A 15241-nucleotide genomic window follows, 5' to 3' on the forward strand; every position below is an offset into this window, starting at 1 on the left:
GTTTTAAAAAGGCTTGCTTTACAGTTAGTCAATGCAAAACAAATCCTGCCTAGAGTTGCTGTCTCACATCCTTTGTGTCCCTTGTTTGCAATTCGCATGCCGTTTCTGTGAAAGCCAGTCCTGCAGTAGAGGACAGCACTGACAGGTAGGGCTCCTGTCCTGGGCATTTGTTGTCTTAATGCCCCGCATGACCAACTGGAAGCAATATCCAATATTCAGTGCTAAGTTGGGCTGTTGCTGAGCTCACTGCAAACTGTGGGAACTTGAGGGAAAGCTCACCAGGATTACTTAGCCGCTTGCTGGTTTGCAATTTGGGGCTTTTTTTTTTTGCTTAAAAGCAAAACAGAAAACACAGGAATCCCAACAACAAATGTTTCCCCAGATTCAGCAGTATTTGCCAGTGTGATGAGCTTAATTAAAATTAACACAGCATTTTAGTTATGTTGTAGTTTTTCTCTCTAATGGCTTGCCCTTGCAACCTGCCTTAAACGAAGCCATGTGGTGCATTTTGGAGACCAATTTGTGCTGGCCTGCAGACGGTGGTACACGTCCATCAAGCAGGTGGTTGGCGCGCTGCTACGAGCCAGAGAAGGGAGAGAGAGCTACTGCCTGCTGTCGTTGCCCTTCTACAGGGTAAACCATCTTCTAGGAGCAATACGATGCATCTCTGTACGGGCTCGGCAGAAAGCTAGAGGTACTATTGTACCTGCCCGCCTCGACCAAGCCGGTGAAGGGCCCCACGCTTCCCTTGTCCATCACTGTGGTCTCCAGGGAGGAACCGCTTTGGTCTTCAAGGCATGCAGGGTATTGCCCTTGCTCGCAAGCGCTCAGTTTAACGCTGGGTCTGTGAAAGGGTTTTGTTCACATCTTGGAGCACTTTGCTCAGCAAACGACAGGGCTCTGGGTTTTTCCTGCTGGCAGTCAGGACTTGTCACCGTGGCTGGGCTGTTTTCTAAGCAGTGTGCGAGCACAACGGTGCCCAGACGCCTTTCGTCCAGAGCTGCCGTACAGAATTTGAACTGAACGTGCTTACTCTCATCACCTCAGAGAGGTACGTGCCTATGCATGAATTTAGCCCAACAACATGGCCATGATATTGATGTATTTATTCTACTTCACAAGCAAGCCAATTAATACATAAAGTATCTACGTCTTCCACCAAGCCGGTGCTGAACCTGATATCCTGGGACGCACTCTGGCTTCTTCATCTCATCTCCTTGAGTATCCCAGCAGGCTCAGCTTTCCATCCTTTCTTTTTCTTGCCTATAGCCTGGCACGTGCCTCTAAGTCAGGCTGACTCCGGTGACTGACAAAGGGCGTCAGATAGTTCTTGACATTAGGTGTCACGCAGTGACTGGAGCTGTGCAAAATAGGTCCTGCTACAGTCGTTTGACAGCCGCAGTGAATCTTACTGTCAGTTTGCTGGGTTGTGTGCCGTGTCCTAGCATAGGCCTTGGTGCTGAGAAGTGGCCCCTCGCTCTTGATAATCCTGTCACCAGATTTGCAGAACGTGTGGGTAGATGCCATTGGTGCTGTTATTCAGCTCCCTGGGGAACTAGGGGGTTAATCTGAGGTTTCCGAGGGCAGACTCTACCTCCTGAGCGAAGGAAGAGAGAGACGGGGCATTTATCTCGGTGTCATCTAAGCTTAACACTAAATTGAGACATAAAGGTAAAAGGGCTCGGCGGATTACCCTGCTCCTGTCTTTTGCTTTCAGTGTAAATTCTGGGTGTTATTCTGTTGACAAGATAAAAAGCAAATGAGTTGAAATGGCTTCTCGCATCTGCCTTTCACTGGCCTTCCTCCCGATGCACTGAGAGAGGCGAGAGGTGCCATCACCAAGGGCTGGAAGTCCTGCCTGGATAACTGCAGTCCCACGCACAGCTCCTGCCAGGGGAGACTGTAGTTTTTCTCCAGGGAGAGGGATATCAAACCAGCCAAAGAGAAGTGCAAGGTTTTAACGAATCTAATCCCATTACACAAGGTGTTAATAGACCTGGAGATGCTGTTGATTGCCAGCACCTGCCTGATGGCCTTCCCAGGAGGCACCTCGGGGCTCTTTAAATTCCTTGGGGGAGGGCTAGAGGCTGGTTTCCAGGACAGAAATCTTCTCTTCTGCTCTTTTAACAACACAAGTACTTTCTGGTGGCTGCTACCTCTGAGGTAGGTGTAAAGTCATGACTAGCTCTCCTCTTACCAAAATGCAGAGTGTTTCTTTGGTGTCCTGGGACCTGCTATCTGGCAGTTTGCTTTACAGATCTCAAGTCTGCCCTGTGCTACTGTAGGAATTGCTGTGGTTTGTAAGTTTGCTTTCAAAGTGTGGTTTCTTTTGTTGTGTTTGGTCCCCAGATGCTAATTGGCAGTGAAAAGGCTTAATTGTGTGTCTGGAGGCTGTGTGCTTGCTCTAACAAAAACACAGGGTTGTAACTTTCTGCTGGTCCAGCCTTAAGGAGTTCAGATTTGTGAGTTACTGATGCACTTGTCCCAGCATTTCTTCATGCTTTACCTGCTCTGTTACGCTTGGTTTGTGCCTGCGATGGCTTATGGTATAGTACAGACCATAAACTCTGTGGGGAAAGTATGGTCCCTTTAAAGATTATCTGTATGGATCCTCAGCGGTGTAGCCCAAAGCCCCAGCTGAAGTACTTCTGTTCTCCCATAATGATAAAAATGAGGCCAAATGTGCAGGTTTTTTGTGAATGGACCATTGCATTGTGTTTAAATAACAGCTTGTTAGCAAACTGTGATGAACATATGGCAGAGGGGTTTGTAGGCCAGGTATGGAAAAGGCACGGTGTTGTGTGATGGCTTTTCTTGGCAGGAGGTGGGCGTCCTCCTTTTCTCCTCAGTCCCTGGATCCGTGCTCCTGTGTCCGCACCCAGGTTAAGAGGGAGGGGGCCTGTCCTGGGAACAGCATCCCTGTTCTGGATTAAAAAGTGATGTTTGGATTTGGGGGGCTTTTTTTTTTTTTTTTCTTGAGTCCACAGTGCCTTGCTGGTCTGATGGGAGGGCTCTCCCCTGAACCTGCTGCAGTGGCACAGCGGAAGAAATCGTAAAAGCCAGAGGGGAGGGAGGGGGAGAAGAGTAGGCATATCTTAAATTGTGTCTGCTGCTAGGGGAAAAGGAAAGTTGTGCTGCATGGTGAGTGACTTATCAAGGTGGAAGTAATATATTGAGTTGAGACTCCCTGCAATAGCAGAATATGGGTTTTTTTGGTGGCTGGTTGAGGTGTTTGTTTTCTGTGTTGTGGTTTTGTTTTTTTTTTTTCTTACCAGAAGACAGCTCAGATATGCACTTTATTACAGCTGAAGCGTAATATATGCCCTACAGTTAAATATTGTGTTGTTTACAGTGCGGAAATGTTGACTACAATAACATTATGGCCTGACATAAACCTACAGGAGAACTTCAGGAGTCCTGCTGAACACAAACAAGTTGCATAGTGGGTCACCAACATATAATTTTATTCTGCTAACAAATAACTCTCTTTTCCTAATGAAATGGAGAAAGCTGGTATTATTGCATAACTTAATATTAAGGTATATACCTTACTGAGTAGGAGTTTCAAGGAAAAGTTAATGTCAGCTTCAGCTGGCCTGTCTGTACTACTATTTTGACCTCCTTTGTTCAAAATTAACTTTTAAAAGATTCAATAATGTGCAGAGAGAGCTGTGCTTACATTGATCTAAGTAAATGCTTTTTGAAATAAATTATGCTATCAGCTGTAGGAAATTTTCTTCTGCCCTTCACCTGTTTCTTGTTTGCTGCTTATTACAAAATTCACAATGTCTTCAGCAGGTTAGTGAAGCAAAATGGGACAGTAAATTTGGTCTTATAATATATTGATAAGAGAATTTCCTTGGAAAAGACTGTTGTGGGATTTCTTGCTGAAAGGCCGAAGGCAAAACAGAGGATGGAATTTGAAATCTAGATTTCTCCAAAGTCCTATATCCAAAACAGTAAGGCATCTGCACGTGCATTATTTTGGCTGGCAGGTACCTGGTTTGAATGCTAGCTTATACCACAAAGGCTTGTCAGTATAGTTTTTTCTAGCAAGCCCTCCCACAGCAGACAAAGCTTATCATAATACAATACTTTTGTCGGGAAAACTTGAAAATGCTCTTGTAAAAATAAACGTCGCCTTTGAGTAATATTTTTTTTTCCTGTTGCTTTTTGCATATGTGTATACACCTATCTTTGAATAGAGACCTGACCTCAGAGTTTCAAAGCTGATGCATGTATGTGCAGGTAACGGAGTACACTTTTTCCATTGGGCAAGTACCTGTAAAAGAAAAAGCTTTATGGCAGTGTTTGAGCATTGGGGTCTAAACCCAAGCCTTTGCCCTGAGGGTTGGCTTGGAAGTTAGCGAGCAGCTCCTGGTGACTCAGCAGGCAGATGTGAGTCAAATCTGGAACCATTTCTGTGGGGTACAGGGGCTTCATTGCAAAATCCCCCTCCTGCCCCTGTTTGGGAGAAGCTGCTCCTGCTGCTCCCCGGGGTGATACCGAAAAGTGCCTGCAACAAGAAGAAACAAAGATAAGGCGGCAGGCCCGGGTGCTGGAGGTGGTTTCACAGCTTTTATTTGGTCTTGCGCAATCTTCATAGCAGAGCCCAGGAAAGACGCTTGGTTTGTTCCCCTTCTGGGGTCCACTGGGTTTTTACATCCTGAGCTAAGGGGCCCTGCCATACAAAAATGGAGGTCTTTAAACAGTGGGTGGGGGTGCAAGATCCCCTCCTCGGGTTTACGCTACACGGTAAACCGAGTCTTATTTGTCTTTCATCCAATCTGATCCCTGCTAGCTAGCCAGGCAGCTACCTGCTGCTGCTTCTAGTCAGCTCACGCTGGGATGATTGTTGGCTTAGCAGGATGCACATTGTGGCACTAAAAATAAATAGGAAATTGGGGGTTCTGGCTCTCTCTTTGATTTTTTTCCTCCTTTAAGTGAAAGAAATTGTTAAGCTCTTAGGATTGTTAAAACAGAAACAAAACCAAGAAGCCCCTAAATTGCAAATACCTTCTGAAAGCAGCGTTACACGAGGAGGAGATGCCGTCCTTGGCGGGGGCTGCAGTGTAGGCATCTCCCAGACAAGCCATCACACTCCCACAAGTTGGTCCACAGAGCGGTGCCGCTTCCTGATGCAGAGCCCACGAAGTCGCTCTGAAACGTTGCATAAGCACTTTCAGAAATAACATCCTTCGACTGAGGCTCCCCAAAGCCTAGGGTGGGGTTAACGCAGAATTTAATTTTGAATGACCCATTTGCAGGAGACAAATGAGACCAACCTGACTCCCTCTTTTTTTTTTTTTTTCCCCCCAAATGTTGTAGCTGTATAGCAGTTGTGCCAGACTGAATGTTGACAGTCTTCAACATAATTTGTCTGTACTAAAATTAATACTGTACTTCATGTACTATATTTATAGCTATCTATCCCCTTTCATGTCAGATAAGTTCTAGTGTGTGGGATGCATAACAAGATTGACTGAAAAATAATTTTTAACTGTGTGAGGTCTGCTGCTTCCTGCAGGTATGGAAGGTTGAGGTTATTTTGATACCAGCCTGTTATGATGTGCTTTACTTTTTTGCCTGACTTTTTATTGCATTGCCTTATTATAAAACTACAGTGTGGAAGTTGCAAAAACCTCTATCGTGAGGTTTATATGCAGTGCAGCAGTGCAAAGCTTGTAATATTGTGAGGGCTGTCTAGAGCTTTGCTTAAGAAGTGGCTCTGGAAACAAGCTCAGCTGTAATTATAAACCTTATAAGAAAAACTAAAAATATAAAAGCAATATTTTGAGAGTTAGAACTATTCTTCTGTTATTAATTAATGTGGACTTAAACCTGTGGAAAAAATGTTGACTGTTTCATACCTTTTGGCAATTACTTGCTAATTGGTGTATAGGGAAGGATAAGGAAAGATTTCAAAAGGACACAGGAGGATGATGGATCCAGATTAAACTTTTTTTTTTTAAGCACCAGTAGGTAAAGGCACCTGTAGCATGTCTGCAGTGGAGAAGGAACCTCGGCTTCAGGGAGGGGCAGGTGTTAACAGGCTGGTTAACATCCCTCTTGTGCACCTGCACCCATCACCCAGCTGTGGAGGAGGTTCACCCCTGGGCTGTAGAACTCTCCTTAGCCACAGCATCCCTGCTCATTCTAAACCTTTCCCGAGAGAAGAGGAGGTCTGGAATGCTGTTGTGGTTGCAGTCTGGGAGGCATTCCCATCCATCCCTGGGAGGCAGGAGCTGGCTGAGGTTTCCCTTCTCGGGTGGGGTGAATTACAGCGTGGAGGTGCCTCTTCAGTGCTCTCTTTCGTGGCTGCCTAGGGAAGGTGGTGAGATGATTCAGCTTTCTCCTAGCTGCTCCTGCTAAAGGTGGATGTCGACCCCTCTTTTCAGAGGGCAAGACGAATGTTAAACACCTTTAAAAATATTTATTTATATATGTACGTATTCATGTTATTGTCAGAGATGTTTCGTTAGGCTTGTGCTGTGTAAGGTAAAGGGCAGCGAGAGTGGTGAGCAGGAGAGGGTCAAGACTAACTGTTTTATATTTAGGGATCTATCTACTCTTTGAAAGGCCAAACAGACGAGGGCCAGATTTGAGTGACTGTCTGGTTTTAGTTTCTCTGGAGCAACTTCTGCTTAAAAGTCCTCCTAAACCTGAAGCAAAACCCCTTCTCATTTGCCTACCTTTGTAAGTGCTGAGCACAGCAGGAGAGATGCTCAGCTGCTGTAAATAATCTTGGCTCTGACGTCAAGGCAGCTACAACAATTGACATCAGCTGAAGACATGTCTATAGCAAAGTATAACCCATAGGTATTACAGTCTGATTTACAAAGGCTCTTAGCAGTGTAAACCCCATATGTTTTATAGCTGCTGAAAAGGAGAGGGAACTGTCTGACAACAAGCTGAGGCGTATTTAGTAGCATTTTTATATGGATGAAATTGCCCAGTTAGAGGTTTTAGGAAATAGATTTGCTGTGATACACAGCACCACATAGTTCAAGCACGTAGTACCCCAAGCATTCAATTCATCACAATCTATCATGTTAACTTGGCTAATTTGACACTAACTGTTTCCTGCCAACATGCTCTCAGACAATTCTGCATTGTCTGCTAATCTCCATGACGTGCGAGCCTGTGGGAAGGACTCTAAAGAAAAGGAGCTCTCAGTGCTATGGATTTGGGGGAAGGGAGGAGAATAGATCTCAGTTACATCAGTATTTCTTGTAATTCACTTAATTTTTGAAAGCAGCAGTAGTGAAATACTGTTGTTCCCATGGTGTGAGTAAATGACAGCAAATTTCAACTAAATATGTCTCGAAGGAAGGGTGATTCTCCAATGTCTTGCTGTGGAAGTGCTGGATAATGAGCTGAAATGTGAGTGAGAGGCAGCAAGGACGCAGAGGGTGTTTCTCCTGGAGAGGTAGGATTTTGCTTAAAGGTCCTGTAACCATCTGAAGCTTCCCTCCAGGCAGCTCCTTGCTGAGCAGAAATGGGCAACTGAAGAGATGCTGTTGAGTGTCTTGCAGCACCCAGCAGCGACTTCAGCATTGCCCAGTGTCAGTACTTGAGACCTGATATGGAGGCTATGTTACTTGCAAAAGCCGCTAGGAAGGTAGCGATGGTGATAGCCCAGGGAAAACGCTGCCTGCCCAAACTGCAAATCCGGCACGCTCACCGGGCTGACCTCGGGTGCATCATCTGGGTTTCTGCATCATCTTGAGCTGCAGTCTGGGTAAGAGGTAGTGCTAGCCAGGCCTGGACTGTGCGGAACAGGGGGAGATGGGAAAGGAGAAAACAAGAGGTGCCGTCAAAGCTGGTGGCATTCCTGTGGTGCAGCAGTCAGGAGTCAAGGTATGGATGCTGATCGAGAAGTAATAAGTCATCTCTTCAGCACGGTGAGGGCTGCATGTCCTTGTGTCCCACTGAATTGGGGATGCTTTTGCCATTAGGTAGTCCCGGACAACATATCGTGACAGTGCAGAAGTGAAGGGGAAGGTATAGTTAAGTTGTACCTTTGTAAGTATCAATAGTCAATCTATCTATATTACCTAAATATTTAAGGACAGAAAGGTATGCAAGGAGAAGAATTCTTTTTAATTAGGCTGATCTAACTTGGATATTTTCATTGTTAAACATTTGTAGAGACAGCTGAAGAGCCAAAGGTCATTATTTTGCCTATTACTAGCCAGTTGCTGAACATTTCCTAACTGATACTATATTTTCTCTTCCTTTAATAAACATTACCAGTGTTTATGCAAAATTAGCACTTGCAAGTATTACCTGTTTAAATGTACCCTGGGAAGACTTCAGTATTCTTAGATTCCTAAGTACAGACTAGTGCCAATTTGCTGTTGTAAGTTTAAGAAAAATACCAAAGTACGGAACTTGGAGTGTCTTTGCCTCCTGGCAAAAAGTGTTGCTGCCACCAGGCTTTTGTTGGTATGGTGTGTCCACAACAAAACCCAATCTTTGTGCAATATGTAGGGGTGTCCGTTCGGTATATTAAAACACAAATGGGTATACAGTGGAAATGAAAACTGCTGACAAAACCTGGGCTTGTAGCATCCGGATATCTGCTTTGAAGGGTGTCTTTGAGGTGAAGTTTGTGGTACTTTCCAGTCCTCAAGTTTCAATTGTAAATGTGCACAAAGCTCTACTGATAACTGAGCTGAAAAAAAAAAAAACCTTAAAAAAAATCCTCTTCTTCATTATGAAAGAGCCAGTGTTTCATGGCTGGGTGTGGGCTCTGAGCAGGGAAGTGAAAGGAGCTGGGGGAATATTGGTAGCACTGAAGCAATGATACTGGAGGCACATGTCCCTTAAGAAATCCCTCTCTGCACCTGCTGTATGTGAGGAAGCTGTGTGATGCCCTGGATTTATATCGCCGGTAAAAATGAAGCAAATGAGATTTTTGTCATAAACAGCAGGTAACTCGTACGTGGTGTTTTCATATTGGCTTGCACACAGTTTACCTTGTCAAAAGCAGAGGTCTGCTGACACATCTCCGCTTTCCTGCTTGAGGGTCAGACTAAAAGGTCCAGGGACTGCAGCCTGTGTTTTAGGGCAGTTTCTGTCACTGCTTCTGGCAGTGTCAGGAAGGAAAGCAGAACAAGCACTTGGAGCACAGCGAAATTGCTCCTCGGTTGACGGTAGGGTGAGTTAGTTGGCTGGGGGTCTGTTTACAGAGCCTGGAGTGAGGGGCAGCGCCAAGCAAATCAGACTGTGCCTTCTGAGGTGTATTTTTCAGTCTGTAAACCAGTGGGTTTGCTTATGTAGTTGAAATACAGGGTTCCCAAATAAGCATCTTCTGGTATATAGGTGTGCAATTTGTACTATGTAGATGTAGTAGAAAGGTTGCATACCATTGTGTATTTAAAAAAAAACAAAACAAAACAAAAACATCCAAAGCCACCAAAACAGATTCTAGATGTATGTCATAATTTTAGATTTTTTGTTAAAAAGTGTTTAATGTTTTGTCCTGCATTTAAAGAAAGTGTATATATCATGATAAAAAGAGACCAAATTAAGGTTGTGCTAATGGAGTCAATTCTTGCATTTCCTTGCTTCTGAGACCTTGGCTATCTGTAGGTTGGGGGGCGGGAGGAGGTGTTGTTTTGGATCTTTTTTGGCAAGGTTTCAGAGGCTTCTGAAAATACAAACACAATACATCTTGTGGAAACTGTTCCACTTCCTGTAGTGTTCCTTAGTGTGGAAGATTTACTGCATGAAACTGTTGCATGAGCTACAAAAGTAGAAGGCACCTGGGGCAGGATGCCATAGATGTCAGCCAGCTGCTGGATCAGGATGAAACATCGATTTACTATTTCTCTGTTGCCAGAAAATAACAGTCCCTGTTGTGAGCTCAGGCTCCTGTTGCGCTCTGCAGTTGTAGACTTTTCTGCTCTCACCTACCTGCTTATTCGTGTTCTTTCTGTCTGCAGTCAGCTCCTGGTACCAGCTGATGTTCCCGCAGACACTTAACTCCTGTTTCTAACTTCCCCAAACCTGCACGGGCACCGCTGAGGAAAATATGTAGAACGCTGTCCCTGCTCTGAACCACGTCCGCTGCCACCTCCGACAGCGTTCGCAGTATAAATTGTGCTCGTCCCGGCAATCTTGTCTTGGGGAAGGCCGTGCGTGCACAGCAGGGTTGGCACAGGGGAGCGATGCGCAAGGGGAGCAGGGTCAGTGCGGCTGGCAGATCCCTGCCGCCGCTGAACTCTTTCATCAGACTTCAAGCCTTCACCCAAAACCTTCCAGTTTCTCAGTGGATGACTTAAATTCACTTTGTTTTTCTTCGTGTGGGTAACACATGCTTTCTGTAAACTCATACTGAGGAATTGCTGTGTGATTTCTGCTGAAGTCTTCAAAAAAGAAATTCAAAGCAAGCCAGAATAGCTGACAATATTCTTTCATACTGCTAGACGGTTTGGCCAGACCCAGCTTGAATCCTGTATCCCATCATCTCACTAGATACTCCGTCAACTTTCTCTCACCCTTGAAATCTCTTCAAATTGGGAAGTGGCATCTAAGTTCCCACTTCAGAGAGGGGGCAGTGGCTAGTTTTGAAGCAAAACAGGTGAGAGGTGCTACATAGTCTGTTAGGATGAAACCAGCTGAGAAAGGAAGTAGGTAAAAGAGGCATTAAAAAATGGGGAGAGGTGTCCAGGCTTTCTCAAAGGTCAGTAGGTAATTGGAGTGTGTTTTGTAGTATTTAAGACACCATCTGGCAATTGTAGTTTGGCCTTACAACAGCCCATTAAATGAGAAAAAAAATATATATTTTTTTTTTTTGTACCACAAACACAAAAATTACATGGAAACCTTGTAAACATGTATTTGGAATGAAGAACTTCTGTCTTAGTGCCAAATGAAATCTTTTGCAGATTGAATTTTTTCTTTGCAGAATGTGTTTCTCCATGGTAATTCCAGTCTGTTAGCAGCAAATTTTGGCAGCTGTTACCTAATGAGTAAATTTATCTGCTGTTGTTCTATTTTGAGGCTTATTAATTTAAAAAAAAAAAAGTGGAAAAGGAAGGTGTGGGGGATGCTCCTTTCCTCTAAGACACAAATACACATGGCGAAACTGAAGACAAGGAGTTCATGTGAAATGCCTCTGTTTTCCGAATGCCACTCTTGAGGTTGTTATACTTTTTACAAATATTGCAGCGGCACAACAAGATGTAAGAAGGGTGATACAGGGCGAATGCTAAACAAGAGAAATTACGCCTGTACTCTGCAGTTGCTGTGTACCGGGAGGAGGGAGGTATGTGGCAGGAGAGCACCCGGGAGCTGGGGGAAGCTTGGAGGAACGGCTGCCCCAAGAGAAGCCAAACGTGCTGCTGCTCCCCACTGCTGGGGTGGGTATTTGAGTTCCTGGGAGGACTTTGGAGACTGCATAAATTGATATTGCAGGTATAGGTGAAATCTAGACTCCACAGAGTTCAGCTGTGAAACTTGTGCTAGCATCAGTGGCACCAAAAAGGAAAGGAAGTAAGTTCTTCCTTGACTTGAATCTCCCACCAGCAGCCTGGCAGGATTTTAAAATAGAAATAAAGGAATTAAAGGTGCACTTGCAAGGATCAAGGGAACTCTCTGCTTTGTGAATAGTACCTGGTGGCGGAACAGGAGCAGGAATCAACAGAAGAAAAGAGCAGAGCAGCTTCATTAGCATCAGCGAGAAAATAAGCCTTAAGGACCAAAGATCAAAGTCCTGGGGTTCGTCCCCTTGGCCAGACAGTGTATTGAAATAGAATAATAGCTCTGACTGCAGATGCTACAAGTTAAGCAACTTTTCCATGCCAGCAGTCTATGTAAAGAGCAATCATTCAAATGCAGGAGAAGAGTGAAAAGAAAATTAAATAGCTGGAGATGGAGTATTCGGAGAGCACCAAGGATGCAGAACAGCTAAAGATAATTAAATTACATACAAATAAATTAGTTGCCATAATGGTCAGATTAGGAAATAAAACGCAGAAGTATAATCCTGCCAAATATTTGAGTAGAGCAGCAGAACTGGAACTTAACTGCACTGACAAATGAGAGAAAGATTTATAGCTCTTGCCTAAGTTTACAAACAGCTATGAGTATTTAAATTTTGCTGTCACATCTGAAAACAAACACAACTCATCCTGCCCGAACCTTGTTAAAATCGTGAATTTAGTTCTTTTCTGTAAAGTTTTTAGGCAATCTTAGTTGATGGCTTTGACTGAAATTGTTAGACCTGATGGTTTCTGAGTCCACCTTGCATCTGGGGTGAATTTACACTCAAAAAAAATGTAATGTTGTAAATGTATGAGAAATAAAAGCTTGCTTATCACCTGCGGGCCAGAATGGTGACACTTGTATGGCTTCAATAATAGCAAACTCTCATACAACTAGTGCCATGGCTGTGACCTAATTTGACTACTGTGTGCTTGAAAACAAACCGTGACCGAAGACAAACAGCAGAGATTATCTTCCTTTAACACTTACTGAAATCACCAGGATGAATTAGCTGCTGCAATTTCATCTAGTCGCAGTCATTTGTCGGTGCCCCTTGACTGGGGGTGGTTTTAACATGTTCGGAGGGAATGGCTGTGCCTGCCGAAGGGCAGCAGGGCTGGAGCTGGTTAGCAGATGGCTGGACATCCTCTGTGAACGTACTACGATGTGCTCCCAAGGCTTGGACCGGCAGCTGAAGGTGTTTGCAGAGCAAAGGACTTTTCTGTTCACTTTGGGGTGAGGATAAGCTAAGGTCACGGTCATCCCAGGCTGTCCCGCAGGGAGCGGGATGCTCCGGGAGAGCTCCCACGGTGTGGTCCACGGTTGAGCCATTGCCACCTCCAGCCTTTCACGGGTAGCAGTACCGAATTGCTTGCAAGATAAACTTGGGGTGGGCTGAGTTACCAGGAGGGAGGGGATAGGGTCCTGACAACATGCGGTACGGAGGTACCCTGCCCGCCGCCGGCATCCCCATCCCAAGCTAGGATGTGCCGTGCAGCCCCGGAGCCGCGGAGTGGCAGGTCTATCCCAGGTGCGTGGGTATCGCTGCTGAGCTATAGCTCTGCTCCTCACATGAACGTCCAAGAAAGCGCAGAGCAGGTTCTGATTTCTTTTTTTAATTTCAAAACCGTATTGGCCTTTCAGCGTGGTTCTGTTAGCATCCCTGCTCTTATAGTTTGAAGCTCCTTTCTAGGTTGTTAAGTGTGCAGGTAGGTCTGTCTTTTGTGGTGACTTTGAGCTGACTAGGAAACAAATTTTTTTTTTTTTTTTGAATGGTAAGCCTCCATGGGCTAAATTTTGACCTTGTAGGGGAGAAACTATGAAACAGTAGTAGCAATTGATGTATGGGAAAAATCTGGATATTAATAAATACAGCAATCCCAATGAGGCTAGAGCAATGTGAAAGAGATTGATGTTTTTTCTTAGGTCACGGTTTTGCCTTTGGCAGTATTAGCATGGATGCCATTTATTCATCAGTGTGATTTGTTTACAAAGGCAGATGTATTCCTACCTTCTTCATTATATTTTGAGCTTTTTTTTTTTTCAGCTTAGAACATGAGGGTCAATAATCATATACTGAGGCTGCTGGTGCTTGTTTATTTTTCAGGGATGATCAAGAAATGAAGAACCGAGTGTACCTTTGATTCATGCAGTAACTAAGTAGGGTGGTCCAAAACAGTGGAGTTATAGAAATGATTAGCTTGGCCTTTCTGACCATTCATACTCTGCATCACAGAAATGCTGCACAACCATTCATAATTTTCTGTCTGCTTTGTATTTTCCTTGTCTCTTGTAATGAATCGAGTGAGAACGCGTGTGCTGCCCTGCATTCACTATGAAAATAATTTTGCTGGCTAGGGTAATGGGGATGCTTAATGTTATAAGGAAACAGTATTTTTAAGAATACTTTAAATAACATATTTAAGCAAACAGTTGGTCAGTCAGCACCTCCCACAGATATGAAATTATCTCTAGCTTCCAAGAGGGGAGAAAGTTTAATTTTTCACTTCTTTCATGGTTTGTATTTATTCAAGTAGTTAACATTCCTCTCCTCATTAAAATTGCTAACTTGTTAAAGGCTCTGGCTTTAAAAAAAGAATTAAAAATGAAAAAAAAAAAAAAAAACCCAACCCAACCTCCAAAATATGTTCTGCTGCCAGAAAAATGGTGTGAAAGTAAATCTTTTAAATTACATTTCAATAAATGCAAAATAAAGGCCAATTTTACCATGATATTGCTGTGCTAGGAAATAAATGGCAGCTTAAGCAAGCCAAGACATTGGCTGTAATGGCATCTACACTGCAGCTGGCCCGTCACCACAAATGGTTTTAGCGGGCCATGTTTCCAGCCTCGGAGCTCTGAATTCATCTCAGCTGGTGCTGCCTGCGAATATGTTAAGGAGCCAGGGGTGGTGTTTCAGCGTACGCTCTCCAGAAAGCCTTGTTGCGATCCATCCTTGCAAAGAGCTGGTCCTTCCTAGGCGGCTTCTGGGTCCTCCTTGCCTTCCGTGTCCGCACGCCGCTGCCAGGTTAATTTTGCGGCCTCTGCGGCGAGTTTTTCTCTCCCGGCCACGCCATCCTTGGGCGGTAAGAGGTAGGATGCATCCGCATCGGCGCGGCTGCCGGCCGAGCGCATCCCGGCAGATGGGTTGCGGTGAGTGAGTCAGAGCTGTTGCGTAAGCTGCGAGGTGGCAAACTTTGCCTACCAGAAACGTTCCCGCATCAGAAGTCTTCTCCTCCTCTCCTCCCCTCCCCCAAAATCATGAGCAGCATGTGAAAAGATCCTGAGATTGCATGCATCTTGGGTTGGTTTTGATATTTTAGGATGCACATAGTTTACAGTTCCAGGCCGATCCGTAATCTCTAGGGCTAGAAACATAATTAAAAAGAAAGATGTGTTTGTATGTGTGGGTGGGCGTGTAATATTCTCAGGCTTATGGCCTTAAGAGGAAACAGTAAATAGCATATGAAACTCCATAAAATGTTAAGTGTTGGTAGCTTTGTTCCTCAAGGATTATGCACCAGCCTAAAGAAGTAAAACTGTGTTACTTAATGGGATAGACAGTATCTTGGCCAAAATGAGACTGGCAGGTATTACGTATGGGCAGAGAGTACGGTCAACCTTGTGCTCAGTATGATTAAAGTTTGTTGCCAGAAAATGTGTGATGAGAAATTTTCAGCAGTGAATTCTGTTTGTTATTGGCAGAGGTTATAAAAATGGAAGCTTTTTTTCAACAACAGCATGGAGC

Source organism: Aquila chrysaetos, chromosome 13, assembly GCF_900496995.4.
Source record: "Aquila chrysaetos chrysaetos chromosome 13, bAquChr1.4, whole genome shotgun sequence".
In the NCBI taxonomy this organism is placed as follows: domain Eukaryota; kingdom Metazoa; phylum Chordata; class Aves; order Accipitriformes; family Accipitridae; genus Aquila; species Aquila chrysaetos.